The sequence below is a fragment of the Miniopterus natalensis genome, chromosome 11 (genome assembly GCF_054644295.1).
Source record: "Miniopterus natalensis isolate mMinNat1 chromosome 11, mMinNat1.hap1, whole genome shotgun sequence".
Classification (NCBI taxonomy): Eukaryota; Metazoa; Chordata; class Mammalia; order Chiroptera; family Miniopteridae; genus Miniopterus; species Miniopterus natalensis.
The window spans coordinates 13,054,581-13,073,886 of record NC_142091.1 but is presented as its reverse complement, the minus strand read 5'-3'; the positions used below and the strand labels follow the sequence as shown (position 1 = coordinate 13,073,886).

The window sequence follows — 19,306 nt, the reverse complement described above, 5'->3', positions numbered from 1 at the left end:
ATAATAATTAAAATGCCAAGAATTCAAGACAAAGAGAGAATCTTAAAGGCAGCAAGAGAAAAGCAATCTGTTGTTCCTACATAGGAGCTCCCATAAGACTGTCAGCTGACTTCTCATCAGAAACTCTACAGGCCAGAAAGGAATGGCATGAAGTATTCAAAGTAATGCAAAATAAGGATCTGAAACCAAGACTACTCTATCCAGCAAGGTTATCATTCAAAATAGATGGTGAAATAAAGAGCTTCTCAGACAAAAAAAGGCTAAAGGAGTTTATCACCACCAAACTAACATTGCAGGAAATGTTAAAGGGACTGCTGTAATAAGAAGAAATAGAGAGAGAAACATAGGCATAAAGAATTAAAATGGCAATAAATAAGGACCTATCGATAATAACCTTAAGGACTTTAAGGGAGAGATCAACAGAAATACATAGTCGTGGACTTTAACACTTCACTGACTTCACTGGATAGATCTTCCAGACAACAACTCAATGCAGAAATAGAGTCATTTAGTGACTCTAAATGGCACACTAGGTCAGGTGGATTTAATTGATATTTATAGAACATTTCACCCAAAAGCTGCAGAATATACATTCCTCTCAAGTGCACATGGGTCATGCTCAAAGATAAACCATATGTCAGGACAGAAAACAAGTCTCTAAAATTTCAAGAAGATTGAAATCATATCAAGCATCTCAAATCACAATGGTGCAAAATTAGAAATCAACTACAGTAAAAACACTCAAAAACATTCAAACACATGGAGGCTAAATAACATGTTATTAACCAGTGAGTGGTTACCAATAAGATCAAGAAAGAAATCAAAAACTTCCTGGAAACAAATGAAAATGAACACACAACAACAGAAAATCTATGGGACACAGTGAAGCAGTCCTGAGGGGGAAGTTCATAACACTACAGGCCTACCTCAAAAAGCAAGAAAAATTTTTAGTAATTCTACAACTTAAAGAATTAGAAAGCTCCCCTGTGAAGTCACCCAGACCAGGACTTTTGTTTGTTGGGAGTTTTTTTATTACTGCTTCAATTTCATCAGTTGTTATTAACCTATTCAGGTTTTCTGATTCTTCCTGATTCAGTTTTACGTGATCTCGCTCATATGTGGAATCTAATAAACAAAATAGACTGAGGAACAAAATAGATCCAGAGACAGAGAAGCATGGAACAGACTGAAGAATGGGGAGAGTTTAATCAAAGAACTTATATGCATATATACATAACCCATGGACACAGACAATAGTGTGGTGAATGTTCGGGAAAGGGTGGATGTGGGGTGGAGGGGATCAATGGGGGAAAAAAAGGGGGATATCTGTAATACTTTCAACAATAAAGATAAATTTAAAATAAAAAAAGTTATACCTCAGGGTGGCTTTGATCCCTGAGGTCAAAATTGCTCACAGTGGCTGTAAAGGCAGATACTTGGTGTCCACTTTCTGGCCCATGAGACCACACAGATTCCTGGAAAGTCCTCCAAATAAAAATAATTGAGCCATGATTGTTTCCTATGAAAGATATGTTTTATGAGAAATCTTCACAACACTGTTACACTGGATTTATGGTCAATAGCATCTTCAGAAAAAAAAACAACAAAATAAAAAAGAATCTTTTTTGTTTTGTTTTTCCAGACATTCCCTCCTTTTTCCTTTGTATGAGAACCTATGTCATTGGGTGTGGCAACTTGTCCAAATATAAAACTACATTTCCAAGTGTCTCTTTTAGATAGAAACATCCAGAGATATGAGTGAAAGTCATTGAGTGTGATTTCTTATAAAGGGGATTGACTCAAATGGGAGGGAGGATGAGAGAGCTATAGCTATTGCAACAATCTTGGGAGCATGAGGTTACCCTGAAGATGGAAACAACTTACTAAGGGTAGTAGAGCAGAAAGATAGAAGGACACTGGGTCCTTGGTAACCATGGAGTCACCACAGTATCCTCAATAGCCTATTTCTAGACCTGTCCTTCAAGGAGAAAAGTTACATCTCTGTCTTATTTAAATAACTGTAACTTTGGGTCTTTCTTACTAGTATCCAGACCTAACAGTGTCTCCCTATTCCCTTCCCAGTTGTGTTTGACAGATGTGATGACTCGGATAGCAAGCTAAATTATTAAAATTTAACTTAGGTGATTCCAACTATGGGGAAATAGAATCCTGCAACTCCTGAGCATGATCGCTTCAATGAAGAAGAACCTCAGAGTGAAAGAGAGGCACAGTAAGGAATAATTTAGGAAGGATTAGGAGTTCTTCCATGTGTTTCAGTTATCAAAGGGAAAAACCCATTATAAAAATCAAATCATGGACATTGGCCTTCAAAAGGGGCGAGTCTTATTATATAGAGAGTGATCAAACCCCAGGAAAACAGGCCAGCAAAAGAGACAATGGAGGAATGTATGTGTATGTATGTATATAACTAATCGATGGAGGTGAGTGAAAATGGTGTGGGCAGCTATAAAGTATAGAAATCTTTGGCAATCAGAGAAAAAAATCTTCTGAAATGAGAATCTGTGGGATTGCACCACAGAGGTCATGTTTCTATGGTAGAAGACACCTTTAGCAATGGCATTTAAACATATTTGAATTAGGTTCTAGGGGCTGGAGAACCAGACTCTGAGCTAAGCGTCCAGGTCCAAGGCTCAGACCACCCTGCTGAACTGGCCTGATGAGGTAATTGCTGACTTGCTACAGCCATCCCAGAGCAATCCATGCCACTGGACTTGAAGGCTCCACCGATGCTCCTATTTCTGCATTAGAAGCTGACCTCAGCTGGACCACTTCCTCCACGACTAAGCCTATTTCCTCACAACACTCTATGTTTGTAATGCGCCTTCCTGCAAGAGAGCCTACATATTTGAGTGTTGACTTCTACATTGAGAAACAAGACTTGTAACAAAGAAATTTTTCCAAATACACAGATAAACTTGTCAAAATATGATGGGAAGCTAAGAATAAGATAAATCATGGACATTGATTATGTGTGCCACATGTTTACTAAAAATGAAGAATTCTAGGTGTTGTGTTAAAACTGAAAAAAGAAACAACTGGTTAAAGGATTCAGGTTACTGGTAAAAGTCCAGTTTCATTCTAAACTGAGAGCCACCTCTGGGATTGAGCTAAGAAAGTCATTGTGTCTGTGTTGCACAGGTGCATGCATTCTCCCAGTCAATAAATGGTTATTGAGTGTGAATACATGCCAGGCCCTGTTGTGTAGCACTGGAGATTCAGCAGTGATCTGATAAGAACTGGTAAAAGTCCTTGCCCCGTGGAGCTTACAATTCACTGATGAAACAAATAGGACCAGAAAAGCCAGATAGAAGAGTAAGCCATTGCACCCCTGCAATTTATCCAGGCTTATTGATCTATATTTTGAATTCTTTCCCCAGTATCTTCCAAAGTATGTTTTGCTAAGTGATACAATGTAAATACAATGAGAATAGAAAGGTCTCAGTGATCAAATACATTAGGGAAATGACAAGGAAACAAGAGTAAACAGGTTTGTCAAAGGCAGGATTTCTCAGAGGCTTTAATATATTCAATACGTTCCAATATTTGCATTGGAAATCTCCAAGAAGGGAATTAGAGTAGGTGTGCCATGTGTCCAAACTTATGTAACCAAAGAGCCTTTTTTATGCAGCATTTTACCGAACTCGAATACCCAGGAATATTTTGGAAAACGTTTCCTTTATTCTGTAAACAAAGTTGATTTTAGTCTCTTACAATAACTGCTGGAGAAAGCGGAGGGCGTGGCCCATAGAACAGCAGGGAAGCCATGGGTTCGGTTCCAAGAAGCATGCTCCCTGCTCTCCTGGCGAAGCTAGTGGGGCGACGAAGCAGTGCATATGAAATACCATGTTTGAGGAGGCCCTGGGCAGTTTTCACGTAAGAGAATTAGGTTAAGGAGAGAGGGGAAGAGAAAAAGAACATCATGGCTGAGTTGAGGAGGGAGCCCAACAATAGGGAAATATATAAAACGTGGGCAGTGAACCATCTCATTTTCTATTAAGGGGCCCTCTTCACACACAAAGATTAATTAAGGATTGTATACAAAAGAAACTTCTTCTCTCTCACTGGGAAAATAAAATGTACAATTCCTATGCTTTTCAAATTACCAACAGGGAACGCCACAGGGAAAGCAGTCATTTTAATCCCTTTTTACAGCAAACCTTTTAGTACAACCACAAAAAAATATGTGAAATAGCTCTAATTTTAATCTGACCTGTCCACACCCTTATGGGGCGCTGACGAGAGCTAGGAAGCCAGAGCACACCTTGCCTGCGCATGCGCGGGTGGATGAGAGGATGAAACATAAGGGAAATTAATCATCTCTACCCGTGGAGACAAAACGGCTTAGATAACTGACAGGTCACAGAAACGCCCGAAGGAAATAATGAGAAGCCTTGAGCACAGAGCGCACCAAACAGGGAAATAGTTTAGAAAGATTATGCGAGTCCTACCTTCTGTCCCCTGAGGTTAAAGTCTGACGAACGGAATAGCATTTTGAACTGCGAGCCGTCCTCCATCTTTCAAGAGTCCTGGACTTAGAATATCAAAGGCCGGGGAAATTTTTCATTCCATTTCTTCTGTGTCAGTAGATGATGAAACGCCACAATATTTTTGATGGTCTGCTCAAAATGGACACAGTGTGGAAACCAATGGCCATGTGAGATTAGGTGGTTTCTTTTCTAAAACTCAAGAGGTATTTTTACAGGGTCAAAGGAAAAATAACCAGCCTTCAAAGACACAAACTAAGTAATTTCTGGTTGAGAAATCTCCGCAGACCACCCTTCTCTGCACTATTGGCTTTCATCAGACTCGGTATGTATGATTATGCATGCAAATACTGAGGCCATCCTGACTAAACTAAACTTTCAAAATTACTGTGGAGCAACTTCTATGACCTCAAATTTATGTTGGTTTTTATGAGAGATATATTAAGGAAGTAAATGGCATAGTCCTCCCCTCAGGAGTTGATAATCCTTTGGAGGAGGTACTATTATACATGGGAAACAAACAGATTTGTGACACAGGAGGCCCCAAGCGGGAGGAGGCCCCAATCCTACCCTGGAGCAATGGAGAAAAGGCCAGTTTCACAAACAGAAAGAATCAGCTTCCACATGGCTCTGGAATGTGCTTCCCAGAGGTCAACCCGGACAGAGATAGAGCAGCCAAGGAGGAGCCCTTCCAAGAGCCAAAGCTCCAGAGAACCAGGAAGAGAGAGAAAGATATAACTGAGAGGCCACCCAAAGCCAGGGGCAGGGAGGCATTTCTGGGGAGCTGGAGATATTCCTCCAGGTGGGATGGAGCAGTCATGTCTGCTGTCCATTCACCCTCTCTGCTGTTCTTGTAATTTTTGTAGATTACTCATAACAAAGCATTATAGTCACTTTATTTATGTGTCTTTACCCTAACAGACAATAAATCCCTTCAGGTCAGGGGCCAGGTCATATTCAACTTTGGAGCACACAGCATAACAGGAGAGCCTAATCAACTGTGGTCTCTTCACCGACCACAGGGACAGGGACAGACACAGAGGGGCTGTCCAGCAGCCTGGGGCACAGAAGAGAAGAGTCTGGCTGGGTCTAGGAACCTGGTCATAGGTGAGTCTAAAATCCATAGGAGGGAAGGCTGAGAAGAAAAATCTTGAAGGTTGCCAGGCTGGTGTGGCTCAGCGGTTGAGCATTGACCTAGGATCCAGGAGATCGAGGTTCGATTCCTGGTCAGGGCACATGCCAGGTTGCTGGTTTGATCCCCAGTGGGGGGCTTGCAGGAGGCAGCCAATCAATGACTCTCATCATTGATGTTTCTCTCTCTCTCCCTCTCCCTTCCTCTCTCTGAAATCAATAAAGACATTTTTTTTTTTTTTTAATTCTGAAGGCTAACCCAGGTCCATGTCATTTTTATTCCCATTTCTTCCGTAAAATTAATCTTTCTGTCCAATTTCCTCCTTTAAAGGATAAAAGAAATGGCTTATAAATGCAGCCGTCATTGGACATCAGCCAGAATTCTTCCAACAAATATGTTCAAGTACTCATCCAAAAAGACTAGCAGAAATATCTGGAATTACTGAATAGATCACTAATTGTTTTCAATTCTTGCCAAAAGAGAAAAGAGAGAGAAAGTGATACATTTGTTATCTGACCGTAAAGGCTCGATCCAAACCACAGGAATTAGTTAGGGTTGGTGTGGTTAAGCAATGACCCACTGGAATGAGAAGCCCTGAGGCCGCTCACCCAGCCATGCCCTTGCCTTCCTTGCCTTGCATGACTCGGCACCTGTGTGTGGATTTAGCACCCAAGCGTCGCTATCTGTGATGCATGGGGCGGCCAGTTTTCTGGCAATGTAGCCACAGGCTTATGGGCTCTGCCCATATCAATACTGCCCTCTTGTCTCATGTGCTGGCAACTTTGCAAGGCAGAGCATGTACAATTCTCTTATTACAAGACCTAAGAAGAGCCATATTTCTCTTGAAGCTTAACAATGCAGGTTAGTGACAGTAAAAATGTAAAGCACTGTCTTGATATTTACCAAAACCACACATTAATTATTATAGGTGTTCAGGAAGCTAAAGAGGTAGAGAGAGATAGAGATGGAGATAGAAATACAGGTACAGAATCAGCTACTAAGAGACAAAGACTTAATCGGATAATGACAGAGCATCCGTTAAGAGGATATTTAAGTGGCAGATTCATTCATTCAGTGCGGAGACAGTGATTTATGTGTCATCCCTTATGAATCACATCCAGATCCATCCTTCTGTGCCATTCTGAAGGACTGTGACACCCATCTGTTTACTTGTCTCTCCCACTGGACGACAAGTTAACTGAGGGCAGGGACAAAATCTTATCCACTGTCCCTGAGAGTCTCATAGTGGACACTCAAAACTGTTGCTGAATGAATGAAGACTGGATCCTCCTCTCAAGGAGTTTATAAAATAATATTATGGGGGGGGTACATAGTAAAATATTTATATTACAAAGTAGAAAGTAATAAATTTTATAGGGGAAGTTAAAAACAGTAGCAGTTATGTTCTATAAAATTATTATTTGTATCAGTTATGCTCTATAAAGTTGCTGTGAACACTGAATTAGCAAATACTAAACTATTGCTCTTAGGAGAAATACAGGGTTAGGTTCCTGCGAGCTTCAGGTTGCAATATTTTCATCAACTGAAGCTCCACTTGCATTATGCAGATACGTTTGCCAACTTTCTGGTAAAATAAGCCAATCTCATCAGCATTGTAAACCTGTTCTTCTGCGTTACCATTTTCCTGATAATACTTAACATGTATTTTTAAAATTCTTTCACACCTCTTGATCTGCATAACCTGCCTTTCCTGCAAGTTTAACATCTCACAGGCCATATTGCCTTTTGGAATGTGTGAACCAACCAAGACACTAGCCAAGAAGGGTTTACCGTTTTCCTGACCCCGGCTAATGAGACCCTAAATCCCTTTGGCTTCCAGCCTCACAACAATGCCATCCATAGTGCTTTTCTCCTGGGCCATCATCTCATGAACTCACACATTTAGCTGCTCTTCAGTCTTTTCTAGAGCTTCATCACACACCAGAGATGTTACTTTAGCACTTTCCAGAGCAGACTCATGTCCAGATCAGTGAAATCCCCCTTCCTTTTTTGGGTGGACTGTATGGTTGATTAACATCAAATTCATGGCCAACAGACTATAACTCAGGCCTGCACAAAGTTTATCGAACACATTTGTTTTCCCTGGAAGACACATCACAGGGTTCCCGTGCTTAGAAACACTAGACAACACTTCAGCACGACGCTTGGGGTCATTTTAAACAGCAAAATTGGTAACGAAAAACACAAAACTGCAAAATATGTGGCACTAAAGAGACTGAGAAAAGGACACCTGTTTAGAGTCTGAGTGCTAAAGCAACAAGGCAGAGTGCCACCTTCCTCTGCTTCATTTGGGAACGTATGCATTGAGCGATCTGAATTTTTCAGCACACAACACACCCGTGAATGACCTCAAAAGTGCTACAAGGATTGGTCATGGGGTTACAAGTAAATTTTTGCAGGTAAGTGCATTCGCAGGTACAAAATCTGAGTACCTCAGAAGCTACTGTACTGAGGGAGTGTGGTCCAGAGGAGGGAAAATTCTCTCATGAGATTATTTTGAGACTGAAATGAGACAGACATATAAAGAACTCAGCACACTGGCCGACATACAGCCAGCAGTCGATAAATTCTTATTCTCTGACTGGTCAAGTGGGGGCACAGCTGAGAGAGGAGGTAACATTTGAGCTTGCCCCTGAAAGAGGGATAAGATGTGGGCATACGTGGGCAAGAATATTCCAGGCAGAGAGAGCAGCACAAGCTGAGGCAGACAGGGCATTAAAGAGTGTGTATTGGGGAAACCAGATGCCCACACCTGACTGACTCCTGGATGCATAAAGGAACTTGGGAAGAAAGAATCGGAAAGGACAGCTTGGGGCCAATGCATAGAGTTCCCTGGGTCCGGGGGGAGGGATCGGGCAACAGAGCGGCCTTGGTACTTTGAACAGGAAAATAGTGCTCAGAGCTGAAATTTCCAGAAGGATGCATTGATGGCGGTGTGCAAAATGAATGTGGGTACGGGGTCGGCGCCTCGGAAACCCTTCAGAAAGTAAGAGCGTCGGGAACTGTAAGAATCCCGTGGTAATGCTGTGGTTTTAGAAGAATTGCACAGGAGCAGAGGGAAGAGGCATTTCAAGATGAAGTGTTTCCCCAAACTTCCCGATGACAAGAATTACTTGAAGTTCTCCGTAATACAAATTCCCCGGCCCCAGCCCGGACCCTATGGAGGCAGAACCTCCAGGGGAGTGGCCTGGGGAGCCCCTGTCTCCCGAGCACCTTCGGTTAGTCTTAAGCGTGGCCTCTGAGCTGTAGGAGCTGAGAGCAGCTGCTCTGCGTGACCGGCCTCCCATCCCAGGTCCTCTGCTTCAAGCTTCTTCCAGGATGAAGCAGCAGGGATCACAGGACAAAGGCCCACACAGGGTGAACAAAACCAGCTGGGCCACAGTAGCACAAACTGGTGTGGCAGAGTTCAAAATAAGAGCAACCTGGACCCCTGGCCACGGGTAGGACGCCTCTTGAGGATGACCAGAAATATCTGAGGGGAGGGTTTTAACATCAGCAAAGGCTCAGACTGAGAACCTGTGTATGTGCACAAGAGTGTGTGCATCTGGACTTAGCCAGTGTTGCTCAGGGGTTAGAGTGTCAGCCCACATACTGAATGGTCTCGAATTCGATTCCCAGTCGAGAGCACGTACCTGGGTTGCAGGTTTGATCCCCAGACACTGTCAGGGTGCCTGTGGGAGGCAATCAATCGATGTGTTTCTCTCACATCGATGTTTCTCTCTCTCTCCCCCTCCTTTCCTCCCTCCCTTCCACTCTCTCTAAATATCAATGGAAAAAATAACCTTGGGTGAAGATTAACAACAAAAAATGCGTGTGTACACCTGTGTTTACATACGTGTGTATGTAGCCAATTATAAGTGAGCAATCACAAACCCTTTGCTTCAAGTTTCTTTCTCTGGTCCAAACTCCTCCTGCAGGTTTCTTCGTGCCTACAACCTTGGCCCAAGATGCTTATGAGAACAGGCTCAGGGCCAGAGTACTGGGTTCTAATCCTGGCTCTACCATATGGGGTTGTGACTTTGGGCAATTGTTTCAACCTTTCTGTGCCTCAATATTCAGGTATTAATTTTAGGATGATCCCATTTACACAAACCTGCTCTTAAGACTTGGGGCATTCAAGCAATATACAGGGTCTCCCAAAAAATGTATACATACGATGTCTATAGATTCTATTACATATTGAAAATAAAATGTATTTTCATAAGCACTGCCTTTATAATTAAGCAAAGTGTGTATACATTTTTTGGGACACCCTGTATGTACGGGAAAATGATCACTGTTGTTTTATAGGCGCCTGAATCATTTGCTCTGTTAATTAATTCCTCCCATCCCCCTCTCTGCCTATGTCCACTTTCTCAGAGTCTGAATTAACAGTCCCACTGGGTAGGCAGCTAGATGGTCGTGCCCACCTACCTAGCTACAGCTAATTGAACCAAGAGTGGCCACCTAACCCAAGCATCAGATTCTCTTCCACATTTCTGATTGAGATTCAGAGTCAGGTCAAGACTCTGACACGCACCTGAGATGATATCAAGCTAGAGTCAGGTCAAGCATGTACAAAGAAGAAAGAGCCATTTTGCAAAAATAGAGAAAAATTATGTAGGCAGAGAGAGGAGCAGCGAGGTGACAACACACAGCCTGGGAGAGGGAGAGGGAAGGGGAAGCTGGTGGCACCTCGCACCCTTGGTCGGGTGAGGCACTCCTCTACTCTTCCAGGAGGTCCCCACCTTCGCTTCATTAAGCTTGCCTGAATGGCATGCGGAGCCTTGGCGCCTGTCTTAGTCTGTTCCAGCTGCTATAACAAAAATGTATAGACTGGGTGGCTTAAACAACAAGCATTTATTTCTCAAAGTTCTGAAGACTGGGAAGTCCAAGATCAGGGCCTTGGCAGATTCAGTGTCTGCTAAGAGCCCACTTGCTGTTCATAGAGGGCCATCTCCACACTGTGTCCTCACATAGCAGAAAGAGGGCCAACAGCTCCCCGGGGTCTCTTTTCTAAGGACACTAATCCCATTAATAAGGGCTCTACTCTCATAACCTAGTAACCTTCCAAAGGCTGCACCTCCTGATACCATCACATTGGTGGTTAGGGATTTCAACATATGAATTTGGGAAAGACAAAGGCATTCCGTCCATAACAGCACCAAACAAGCCCATGGCTGTTTGGATAGGTTAGTGCCTCTCCACATGTCATCCTTGAGCAAGGTTTGCTGTCCTACAAGCAAGGCCAAAAGCCAGATCGTCCCAACTTTTCCACAGCTGTTGCTATTGAAACCATACAAGGTATTGAATTCCACACGGCCTCAGAGGGCAGCAGGTGAAAATAATAATGTTCTCTGATTCAGACCGAAAAGCCCCTGTGCTTTCTTTGATGTGACCCTGTCCGTCATGAAATCAAATTATCTACCAAATTCTTCCATTAGTTTTGTCTTTTAAAGGTGCTTTGAATTCCCTGTTTAAGAGTGAATTATAAATAGCTAAGACAAAAATTACCACATTTCAGAATTCTCATTCTTAGCCTATATTTAGCTTTAAGCTAAAAAACCCACATTATTCATAAATGAGAAAAAATATAAAAGCAACTGTGATGACACATTGTTCCTATTTTGGCTGCTGGAGTAACATTCAGATGCTGTTACTAGAAATAATGCGAGGATTTCTTCAAAGGCAAAACCCAGGTGTCCCCTTTACCATTTCTGTGTGCAGGTACGTGGATACTGTGTGGGGGCATGTGGACATGTGTGTGTGTGTGCACATGTACATGCATACAGCAAATCACAAGTGAGCAGTCACAAATCCTCTGCTTCATAGGTTCTCTCTCTGATCAAACTCCCCCTACTGATTTCATTCCTGCCTGCATCGCACCCAAGATGCTTAAAGAGAACAGGCTCAGGTGCAGAGTGCTGGGTTCAAATCCTGGATCTACTACATGGAGCTGTAACTTTAGGCAATTGTTTGTTTTAACTTTTCTGTGCCTCAATTTTTTCATCTGCCAAAAGGGCCTAATAATAGTAACTTGTTTTGTAATTTTGTAAAGATTAAATGAATCAGTATAAAACTCCTAGAACTATTTTAGCTACCAAATAAATACTCAGAAATATTAAATTTCATTATTATTAATCATACCTGTTAGTTATCAAAAAAGTTTCTTCTTTGCCTAAATCCCAGAGCCATCCCTCAATTTCAGGTTGAAACTATTCTGCTTATTGGGGAAACCTTGATTTAGTAACTCCAAAATCTAACATAAGATTTTCTGGTATTATTCTCTGCTCTAGGGATCCATTAGCTCCTAGGGGGTCATCGCCTCAGGGCTGCTCTCAGTTTTAAGATTTTATAACCTGACCCCTGATTCACATAGACCCCAGAGTTGCAGATTCAGGTTTCCTAATACAACACAATGTAATCTCTTCAGATAAGCAGAGTGTTTCTAAGACAGATGGTTTAGATCAGTTGTTTTATTTTTCAAAAGTCTGCCCCTCAACAGGAATCCATACAAGTTTAAACTGAAGATGAGTGGTCATTCTCAGCCAGATTCATCCCCATTTTGAAAAATACCTCTTCCCTTATGTTTTGGTTACACTTCCCTTTGATGGACAAGCGGCTCCAGCTGTTCAGCCCTTGAAGTGCCTCAAGCCTTCCTGGGCAGGCTCTCTACCCCTCTCTCCCTACAGAGACAAGGGAATCTACATCCAGCCCCTGAGCAGTAGAGAGGACCCATGTTTCCCCTCTGATCTGAGGCTGATTCTTCTTAGTAAATATGAATACAGCCTCTTAGACTGCAGCTTTGGCTTTTGTTTTGATTTTAGAGAGAGGAGGGGAGAAAGAGAGAGAAGAGAAAAGAGAAAGAGGAAAACATGGATCGGTTGCCTCCTGTACTCATTCAACTGGGGATCGAACCCGCAACCTAGGTATGTGCCCTGACCCAGAATCAAACCTGCAACCTTTTGGTGTATGGACAATGCTCCAACCAACTGAGCCAGCCATCAGGTCAGGGAGGTACTGAATACAATTTTAAAAACAAACAAACAAATAAAAAAAACCAGAAAATTTAACGTACCAGCCATTGGATATACAAATGCTGTTGGATCTGCAGGAGAACATTTATTGATAGAGCTGGGACTCTTCCCAAATTCATACTGACAAACATTGCATGATATCACCAAAACATCATTGTCAATTTTCATTTGAATTGCTTCCACATACTGTGGTTTGTTTGGTTTTAAGGTATAGTTTCACTTTTTAAAAAACCTTCTGACATTCATTTATTTAAGATAAAGGCCAGTTAATAAGCCAACAACCAGATGGTAACTGACCCCCTTCTTGGTGAAAGACAGTATGTTTGGAACATCATAATAAAGACAGACCTGATGCCACAAACACCAAGACAAAGTTTTCTTCAAACGAAAGGCCAGTTATTGCATTTCCCATTCTATCAAATGTGGTAGCTTTCATTTTGTAGTTAGATCACTGTATTTTATTCACCCATTTGATAGTTAAGATGGGAAGGCTTAAGACTGAAAAATCTACTGTCACCTGCCCTTGAACCCCATACATAGACCCAGTTCCCTTTATTCAAGCGGAACCTGTGTGATGCCTCAGAAGACATTCAATAGCAGATATTAACCACGTTAGTGACATCCCTAGAGAAAAGTTCATTTTTCTTGCCAATAGTCATTCTACTGGGAATAGCTTTCTGGCTTAGGTAAAAATAGCCGTTTTCATTAGCCATCCCACTTCCAACTCAGTTTTTACATACATACAATTTTTACAAAAGGAATGAATGTGGGGGAGTGAGGTTTTAAATGTTAGCAAATTCATAGGCTGCATCTGCATTGAAGTGTCGTTTACAGTAGAAATTATAAAGAAATAAAAGAGTCAGAACCTTTTTCATATCAAAAAGGCTGATAACTACAGGTGCTTCCTCTGATTGACAGACAGTCCTCACTGGAAGAAACCAGCTCTCACAGGCCCAGTGAAACCTAGAAAGCCCAGCTCATGCCCACAGTGTGAGCCAGACCAAAGGCAAAGAGGCATTACTTCCAGGGGACGGAGAGCTGTTGAAGTAAAGCATGTTGAATTATGACAGCTGCTTTCCGAGGAGGGTCAAAATAAAAAGTGTGAGAGGTAGTCACTCAAGGGTTATTCCCCTCATCACAGAAAACACTCTTATATGGAAGATGTTCCTCTTTGATATATGCTATACATTTACCAAGATGCCACTATTAATGTGATAGGGATTATCTAGATATATAATAAAGATAATAAAGGTGGCTCACTCATACCTGAAACACTGACTTCCTTACTACCTAGTTCACCTGTCAGCCACTAGATTTTTTTAAAAAATAGGGAAATGATCAAACTAGTTGTGTATTTATCAAAAATCCCTTATTCTACCTCCAATTCATTAGGCTAGATATTAAAACTGTGGAATTTCAGAGCTGGAAAGGACTTTAGAATGAGGTCTGTGAGGTTTAAAGAGACTTAAGGGTTGAGATGCTATGTGTGATTCCAAGGCACAACCAAGGTTGAGAAATCGTATTTTTCCAAATCAGTGCTTCTCAAATCTTAACAGGCAAATAAATCACTTGAGGATTTTGTTGAAGGGTAGGTCTGGGGTTGGTGAGCTGAGATTCTGCATTTCTCATAAGCTTCCAGGTGAAGGTGTTATCTGAGGTCATAGTTGGGGTAGCAAGATCTCAGGGATCTCCCAGTCCAGTGACTATCAGACAGTGTTTTCAGAACTCTAGGATTCTCTGGGGAGTGCTGGCCAGGCTCTGCAATCTAGATTTATATTTTCTAGAAATGAGGCTCATCTGAGCCTATATTCATCACCCATACTCCTCCATACCACCTCTCCCAATTTAAATCTGTCTGTTTATTAAAACATAATTCATTAGTCTCATTGACAGACTTTATAACGTATAAATGTTATAAATCTGAACTGAAAAAGATAACATTTTGTTTGACAAGAGTGTGTACTGATGAAAAACACATCTCTCTTTCCCCCCATTTTACAGATGAGGAAACTGAGCCCCAGAGAAGATCACTGACTTTATGGAAATCACATGATACTTACTTACAAGCCAGCACAATTCCCTTTCACAACATCCGGTTTCCTTGCATAATTCAAGAGGAATCAACCAAACTGAGGTCAGAGAAGTGGACATGCAATTTGGGTTGCAGATCTGCTCATTTATATGCCACTGTTTGAACTAAAAAGACAATGAGACTTAGAAATGCTGACATAACTCCTGGGCCTGCTGGGTATGGTCACACAAGTTTGGAGGTTGGTCTTGAAAGAGAACTGTTGAAAATGAAAAAAAAAAAAAGGCCATTTTTAGAAGGCCCAAGAGAAAGAGAAGAAAAGAAATTGCAATTTGTAGAGAAAATCTTGAGCTCTAGAGAAATAAAGTTCAGAAAGCAAAAAACAAAAGAGAGAGAGAAAGACTGGAGAGGGGCAGACAGGGAGAACCAGTAGGAGTATCCATCTGATGGCTCCGGGGCCTGCAGCGACCACAGCTTTGATTTGAACCGGGGTAAACTTGGGAGCAAGGCTTTGATTCCTTGGGATTAAAACAGGGAGGGAAACACTCTGGTGTTCATCTTCCGCAGGTGATAAAGGTGAATCAGCGTGAAGTGTGAGCGTCAGCAGGCATGTTAAAGATCTATCGCTGCAGCCACTCGTGCTGACTTTGCCATGATTACACTTTGTGCTCTGTGTTCCCTCATCCTGGAATCTTCTTGGAATCAGTGTTTGCATCCTAGCGACGGAGTGTGAGTGAGCTATAGCGAGAAGACCCCCACGGGCAGCACACTGCCAGGGAGGTGAACAGCAAAGGCACGGGTCGAGGGAGTGGGATTCTCGGACAGAATCCCGTTACTTTGTTGTGGTGACGGCAGAAAGAGTCAGTCAGGGAACCTTCTGTTCAGAAACTCCTCGGAGATTCTGGTTGCTCTTACAACGCTAAATATGCGGAACATTAAGTCTAACAAAAGACTTCTTAAGAACAAATAACATTATACACACACACACACACACATATATGTATACACACACATGTATATATGTGTGTGTCCCAAAAATATGTAGACACACTTTGAATAATTATAAAGGCAATGTTTATTAAAATACATTTCATTTTCAAAATTGAGCTATCAGCTGTTAAAGTGTGCATACATTTTGGGGGGACACATATATATGAAATACATATATATGTAAGATATAGGTATACATATATATGTATATATGTGTATATACATGTGAGTGTGTGTATATATATATACACACACACACACATATATATATACCAAGTTGTGTGTGTGTGTTTGTGTATTTATTTATTTAGGGTCCCAGCAGGAAACAGACGGCACACTCAAAGAGGGCCAAGGAGGAGAGTTTTATGAAGAGAGGATTTTTAAAGAAGAAGGCAGGGTGAAGGTAAACCAGGGATGGTGGAGCACCCTGGAGCTAGTGATAGCAGGAGCGGCCCCCATCCCTTAGGCCTGACCCAGCAAGAAGAACCAGCATTTACAGAAATCCAGTGAAACATACAGCTGAAGCCGAAGGCTGCCCAGGGCCAACAAGGGCTGACACCCCTGCTTGGGAGACTGCTCCTGGGAAAAGAAATACCACGACTTCCGTTTCCTCCACCCTCACTCTCTGCTTACCTCTCACTGGTGCTCCCGTTGGCCAAACCCAACCAGACGCCAAAAGGCGAGGGAGCTTAGTTAATTCAGTCCTTGGAGGTCAGCCTCCTGGGACACAGAGCAAGAGGGAGAGTGAGTCTGGAGCTCAGGGAGATCTTCCCCTTGTCTCCTGGCATCCTGCAGTCGCAGAGGCGCAGGCGCCTCACTCTCCTGGCACATGCCATCCCCCTTCCTGTCCCCACGCAGTTGCCCCTTTCTAGAAGACCCCGCCACCACTTCTTTTGTATATCTAAACACTCTCAGCCTTGGAAGCTCTGGCTGCACTGGTGGTTTGCCCAGTAAACCTTCCATCTTGGGTACAGTAGTGTTGTCCATTCAAATGAACAGTCAGCTTTTGAAGGCAGGGCCACAACTCTCTCCAGCAAAGAGAAATCAGCCTGTTTCCAGCAGCCTGCTCAGCAGCCCTCACGTAACTCTCACTGCCCAGGGCTGTGCCTAATAGTTACCATGTAACCAGGGAGAGGGGGAGCATGCCAGTGGGAGCCCTGAGCTGTGCATGACATCTTTGCCCCGCCTGTCTGTCCGCTATACCCTGCCTCCCCTAGTCACATGGTCCTTGACCATCTGTGGTATAAATCCAGCCTGCATGGGGGTTTGTAGTCTATACTCCCTTATAAATAAACTCATCTCTCCCCTCACCTCATTTCACAATGTCTCTTCTATTCCTTTCTGGTGGGGGATGAGTTGTGCCCCCCAAAAGATGTTGAAGCGCTAACCCTCGATGTCTGTGAATGTGACCTAATTTGGAAACAGCATCTTTGTAGATGTGATTAAAATGAGATGAGGTCATAGTGGATTAGGGTGGCCCTAAACCCAATGGCTGGTGGCCTTATAAGGAGAGAGATTTGAAGGCACAGAGGAGAGGCCGAGAAGAACATATGAAGCCAGGGGGCAGAGATTGAAGTTATGCTGTCGCAAACCGAGGAATGCCAAGGATTGCCAACAACCGCCAGAGCTAAAGAGCAGGGAAGCTTCTGCCCCAGAGCTTTCAGAAGGAGCATGTCCTTTCCCACACCGTGGTTTCAGACTTTTGCCTCCAGAACTTGGACAGAACAAATTTCTGTTGTTTTAAGCCACTGAGTTGCGGTACTGTGCTATGGCTGCCTTAGGAAAACGATACACCTTCCTTTAACTGATTTTATCTGAAAATATCCCACGAGAAGGGTGCTCAAAGACTGACATTCCCTGGATGCCAGACTACCTGTGTCCATTGCTTTTTGCTCATCCACAGTCCACCTTCTTCTCTTGAGAGCTGACATTCGGTGGCGCCCACCCTTGGTCATCACCACCACCTGGCCGTCACAGAGGAGACGGGTCCCTTTGCTTTTCATCTCAGTTCTTGCCATTACCTTGGGTATCTTGAGTGTTTGTATAGTTGAGCGAACTAACACCCTGACCCTGGGGTCCCGAGCACCTGAGTTCTTTCCTTCCAGTGACTCTCTCATCCCCTTCACTTCAGCCAGCGCTCCCATGGCCACGCCTGAGATGGCTGATCTGTCTAAAAATGTATAACCTTACTCCTTAATTATAATAACTTGTTGTCCCCCGTCATCTCCTTCCAACCAAAGCTGGTCTTCATGGAGCCCTCTCAGTCAGAGGGCCTCTTAACTTGGAGTCCTTGATCCCCTTGATGGATTTCAGGGTGTCTATGAATATCTTAAAATTATATGCAGGTCATCTAGCTGCAATTCACTGCTAGATAAAAATTACACATCCATGCAAATTAGACCCACCACCATGTGTAGGTGACCCACAGTGCTGCCCAGCAGTTCTCTCATTTCTTTTGAGTCAATTATTTGTACCTTCAATCACTGCAGCCCCCCAATAAATGTACAAGCTTCACCACTTTGTTAAAGGCCACCAATCACCACTCTCCTCTTTCCTTCCACCAACCTGGCTGCTTCTTCACTGCCTCCTTGAACTTGTGTATTAATTTGTCCAAACTTCCCTCCTCAACTTCCATCTTAGAGAAGGAACCATTACACCTCTCTGTTATAGGAAAGGAAGACAGGCCCCCGGTGGTGATGGCCACCCCCTAGACACCCTATTCATAGTACCAATTGCTGCGGTTACCCCACAGGGGAGGATGGGTTGTCCTACCCAACATTGGTTCAAATGTCTAGACTGAAGCTGCCACACATGCACCAGAAGAATATGAAAAGGTTTATTACTCACATAATGGGACTTTCTGGGCAGAGTAGGAAAACCTTTAAGAAGGTCCAAAAATGGCTTGAGAGAGGAGGGAGAGGAGACTAGCTTCCCTGTTATTGTGATGGGGAGTTGGGGCTGATGTGAGGATTCTCCACATGAGTTGGGGCTTGTGTGGTCTGGCCTTCCCACCAGCGTGGAAGGAGGGAGCACCCAGCCTTTCTTATCAGTTTGCCCAGAAGAGGGCAGACAGTGACGGGGAGTAGTAGGGCTTAGAAACTGCCAACAGTCAAACATCAAAAATGAAGCCAGACTATTCCACTCTCCAAGGAGAACTGGGTTTAATCCTAAATCTAATATGGTGACCCTAAAAAATCATTTAATCATATGAGCCTAACCTCCACACCAATTACAGGAGGCTAAGAGCACCTTCCCACTGTGTCGTTGTAAGAATTAAATGAGGTAACATATACTCAGTGCCTACTAAATGGTGAATACTTAATGACGTTGGAACTTTATCCCCTCCAAGGATAGCCCTTTACTCTGTGCCTAGATTCCTGCCTTCATGCCTCCTCTAAAGTCATGCTTCATCACTTACATCTCTTTCTTCTGTATCTTTAGTTTCTTTCTCTCTGCTTACTTTTTCTCTATTGGACACTTACAGAGTGTCCAACAGGCACCTCCACCAATATATTCCAAACACAGACCCTTAACCATCCCACCTGTATTCATACTATCAACCGTAATACTTGCTCCAGAAATGTTAGTGTTGACCTTAGTATCTCCCTTTCAC

General features: G+C 43.0%; 1 pseudogene; it reads right to left on the bottom strand.

The window, feature by feature from the left end:
- LOC107529979 (small ribosomal subunit protein eS17 pseudogene) overlaps window positions 1-17,711 on the bottom strand; it is a 163,842-nt pseudogene extending 146,131 nt beyond the window's left edge.
- Window positions 17,712-19,306: the final 1,595 nt, after the last annotated feature.